The 4832-nt window shown below is 27.5% G+C and overlaps 1 long non-coding RNA gene across 1 annotated transcript; it reads right to left on the bottom strand.

Moving 5' to 3' along the window:
• Positions 1–3684: 3684 nt before the first annotated feature.
• LOC133039493 (uncharacterized) lies at positions 3685–4208 on the bottom strand. The gene is made up of 2 exons (XR_009688639.1): positions 4102–4208; positions 3685–3960 (listed from the first exon to the last, which is right to left on the bottom strand). It is a non-coding gene; the product is annotated as an uncharacterized LOC133039493 (long non-coding RNA).
• Positions 4209–4832: the final 624 nt, after the last annotated feature.

Below are 4832 nucleotides of genomic sequence, written 5' to 3'. Positions count from 1 at the left end.
ATTAGAAATAATAAGTATTCTAGAAATTACTATCTAGAAAATATCTTATTTGACTAAGTATCTTTTCAAAAATTTGAAAAATATCTAATTTAAGTTAGATAGAAAAAATCTAAAACTTAAATAATTTCAAATTTAGATTTAATTAAATATCAAAAATTAAGTTGTAACCACTTAATTTGAAGATATCTTTTTAAAGTTAATATTTGAAAAGATATTAACCAAAAAATATCTAAAATATTCCATTTTAAGTTAATATTTGAAAAGATATTAACTTAAAAAATATCTTAAGAATCTTTAATAACTAATGCCTAGGATTCCTCAACTTGATTTAAAATTTAAATCAAATATTCAAATTTAAGTTAGCTAAGAAAAATCAGTTGTTACAACTAATTTATAACTTAAATAGGAATATTTAATTAAATAAGCTCCACAAAGAATCTTAGTTAGTTAAAATTCTATATTTAATTAAATACAAGAAAAATACAAATAGTTTGTCTAGAAATAATATCTAAACTAAAAGTGTTTTTCTTAAAATTAACTTTAAAATATTAAAATGAAAATAAATTTTCATATATTTTAAAAGTTAATTATGTTGCTAATTCAATTTTATTAGGTCAAACTAATATAATTAACATAGTACAGTTATTCAAATCAGGCAAATGGGCCTTCACAATTGGGGTAGTTCATGTGAGGGGGTGCTGGGTTCAGTATGTCGTACCCACTTCTATGGCTCCCAACTCTCACACAAGGCCCAAAAGAGAGGAATTTAACCTTAAAATGAGTAACTGTTATTAATTGAATAGGTCCAATAACTAAATGGACCTAAATAAAATCTATCATGGTGTGACATTTTATTTAGCAACAACCTATATGCATCTATATAATAAAATAAACATATAGGCTCACACAGGCACACTTTGGATGGATCCTATCATGTTGCTAGGTCATACACAGATGAAAGAAGATTGTAAAATTTACCTGTTACAAATTATTAACTTGACCAAGGGAGCCATCAGATCATTAGATCTGGCAAAAAGTAACCATGGCTATTTGCAATCAAGTAATAATAGGTTTTAAAAAACTTACACACAAGTTTAAACCATATACTCCTGCAACAAGGTTAGTTGGATAGTTGGAAGTAGGATTTATTTAATTTTAAATAAATAATTTCGAAAAATAAATAATTAAATAAAAATATTTTAATTTTCGAAAAAATAAAATTTAAAAAAAAATATTTAATTTCGGAAATAAAAAAAATTTAAATTTCGAAATTTTAAAAAAAAATATTTAAAATTAAACCTACTTTTTGAAAAATTAGGTTTCAATCAACCTAAATATCATTTGAAAATTTGCTAACTACTTTTAAAAATTAAATGTTATTTTAAAAATAAAAATTAAATAAAAATTAGAAAAGATAAATGAAATATCTTATCAGATTTTTAAATTTAATTTAAATAAATAAAATAACAAAATTTAAAAGTTAGCAAAATATCTCACATCTATTTAAAATTACATGATTATAAATATCTTATTTTAAATTTAAATAAGGTCAAAATATCTATAAAGATTTAATTTTAAAAAATATATATATATAAAATCTGACCTTAAATTTAAAAATAAGATAAGATATAATCAAATTTAAAAATAAGATAGATTTTTAAGCAAGAAGATAAATACTAATTCTATTCAAATACAAATTACACTAATATCTTGAATTAAATTTAAAAAATATTAAATTAATTCAAAATGATAATTAGAATTGAATTAGGAATAGTAATACTATATATACAAAACTATACCAAAAATCGGAAGTTAATTCCATGAAAAAGCATGAAAAATCGAAGAAAAACGAAAAAATTGTGAACTGTACGGACAGTTTTGCAATCGCAGGAAAATTTCAGCACTTCCCCGATTTTTGCAAATCTTCAAAAATTCATAACTAATTCAAATAAAATCGAAATTGAGTTCTGTAAAAGGCTAACTTGCTTAATTTTTTCCATACTATCCAATAAAAATAATTCTAGAAACAAAATCGCAATTATTTTTCACGAAAATTTACAAACATCAATCAATCATCAAATAACACTCAATACAACATGATACCATCCAAAAACAAACAAACAATTGTTTTAAAGTCCAAATTTCATGTAAGTAAATCAATTACCATGGCTCTGAGGCCAGTTGTTGGAATTTATTTTACCAGGATCTTAGATCTACTCACAAGTATGTTGTTTAAACATCCTAAATATGAACTTTCTAAAACGATAAATTAAACATATATAAAGTTAAGAAAACCTTACATTGATGCAGCGGAATTAATGTCTCCTTCCACTCAGATCTCTAACCCTTGAATCCTTTCTGTAGCAGAGTATAATCAAGATCTGAGCCCGAATGTCCTTCTTCTTCAAGTTTGATCCTTCACAGTCTTCCAATCTATGATTGAGTTACTGCTTGCTGTGTGTGGGCACTTACTCTTTCACTAGGGTCGAAAAATATGAAGGAGAAAAGAGGAGAGAGGGTTTCGGCCAAGGTATAGAAAGTGGGGAAGGCTCAGTTTTTCTGAAGAGAGAAATTTCTGTCAGATTACTAATGAAAAGCATTATTTGAGACTGAGCCATCACTTTCTATTTATAGGCAACTCCTAGGTTTAGGTTTAGAATTATTTGGCGTTAAAATAATGAAAATATTAATTTGAAAAAGCTAATCTAAGTGGCCGGCCATGGTGTTTATTGGGCCTCACTTGATTTTGCAATTTTATCTCTTTTTTATCTCTATTTTCTCAAAAACGCCAATTTTCCAATTCTAACCTTTTAAATGCCAAAACTAATTATTTAATAACTAAAATAGATTATTAAATAATATTGTCATTTAATTTAATTATTAATTAGACATAAAAAGTCCATTAATAAATAAACAAACCTAGAAACTCTTTTCTTTATAATTTCACCCCTGCTTAGTGAAAATTCATAAAATTAGACATAGTCTAACTTTAGAATTATAATTGATCAATCACGAATCAATTAATGAGTCTTACAAGCAGAATGTTCTCAACTAGAATGAGGACCATGGATCTATATGCTGAGCTTCCAATAAGTGAACCAAATTTACCAAGTAAATTCCTACTTATTAATTCTTCGTTGAATCCACTCTTAGAACTTAGAATTGCACTCTCAGACTTATATAGAGCATATTGTATGTTTCACGATATCAATATACTATCTCATTCACTACTACAAAAATTGGTTTCAGTGACCCATGTTGAATGACTCTAAAATCATTTAGTGACACTTCACTGCACGTCACTAATGTAGGTGACCGGAAAAGCAGTATTTAGTGACACTTCAGGTGTGTCACTAAATCCTTTTAGATTCATTCCATGCGCGTCTCTATAAAACTTTAGAGTCAAACCTTGTCAGACTATAAAAGTAACAGCTACTCTCAAAAAGTGTCACTATATCTATACTTTTTTATTTATAAAAAAATTAAAATTTTTTAATTCAAATTACATATTATAAATTTATAATAATAATTTTATTAATAATTCAATTTAAAAATACATAAATTAATAATTTGTTCCTGGTATCATACACTTTCAAATATTATAATTATAAGAAAAATAAAATAAATAAATATAGATCAATAATTATAATTTATAATTTACACAAAGTTCAAATAGAAAAAAAGTTTACAAAAATTTAGACATAACTTTTACAAATTAATCAGATACAGAAAAAAAAATTACACAAAGACAAATGAAATAATAACACAAAAAAAAATTACATAGAAATTCAACAAATTTTTTAGATCTGCACAGGGAGCTTCTTCAAAGAGGCAGATTGGGTTGTGAACTCGCAGCTCCGACGAGCTTCTTCACGGAGGCAGAATAGCGGTGGTGGCTTCGTGGCTTAAGGGTGTTGCGTTTCAGAACTCGGTGAGGCCACCCGTGGCCTCCATTTTCTCCTACGGTGACCGGAGTAGCACCGTCGTGCATTGCAAACAAAGAACCCGAGAAAGAGTTGGTTTATTTCATCATTTATATTATTATCAGTAATAGAGAGATTAAAACTTACAGGTTCCATTTAAAAAAAAAAAAAAACTTACAGGTTAGCGTTTGAAGAGCCGTTCATCGTCCCGGTGCTGCGATTGCTATGAGGGTGGAAAGAGAGTGGTGATGTTCATGGGGTTTGCCTTGGGCTTGGACGGCGAAAGGTTTGTTTGTTGAAGGTCTGCTGCCGGGGTGGCCATTGGGACCTTCGTCTTTTATTTCGTCTGGGCCGAGAAAGAGAGGAACAAGGATGAAAGGAGAGGAGGCGGCTAGAAAAGAATGGAAGCTAGGGTTTTATCTTTATTTATTTATTTATTTATTTTTTTGAGTTAATGGATATTTGTTCCAAAACAAAAGTTAATATATTAAATAGGGCAATAAATGTAAGCTTCGGTAATGCTGTCAATTTATTATTTATTTATTTTTTAATTTATTTTGAAGTATTATTTCTTTTAAAAATTTTAGATTTATAGAATAATTTAAAAATAAAAATATATTACTTATAGAGCTTTTTATTTAATAATTTATTTAATTTAAGATTATGATATAGTGACACACTACGCGTGTGAGTAAATCTGTTTACCAACGCGTTTTGCGCGTCACTAAAACGTGGCTTTAGTGACGCGCACAACACGTTGGTAAACAGATTTGCTCACACGCGTGGCATGTCTCTATATGCCATGATTTTTTTATTTTTATAAAATTATAAATTTTGGGTTTTAGTATTTAGTGACACTCCATATTTTTAGTGACGCACATTTTGGGTGATAAACACTGAATATTTAGA

This window comes from Cannabis sativa, chromosome 6 (genome assembly GCF_029168945.1).
Source record: "Cannabis sativa cultivar Pink pepper isolate KNU-18-1 chromosome 6, ASM2916894v1, whole genome shotgun sequence".
In the NCBI taxonomy this organism is placed as follows: domain Eukaryota; kingdom Viridiplantae; phylum Streptophyta; class Magnoliopsida; order Rosales; family Cannabaceae; genus Cannabis; species Cannabis sativa.
Note: the sequence above shows the minus strand (reverse complement) of the source record. Positions and strands in the feature narration are given on the sequence as shown.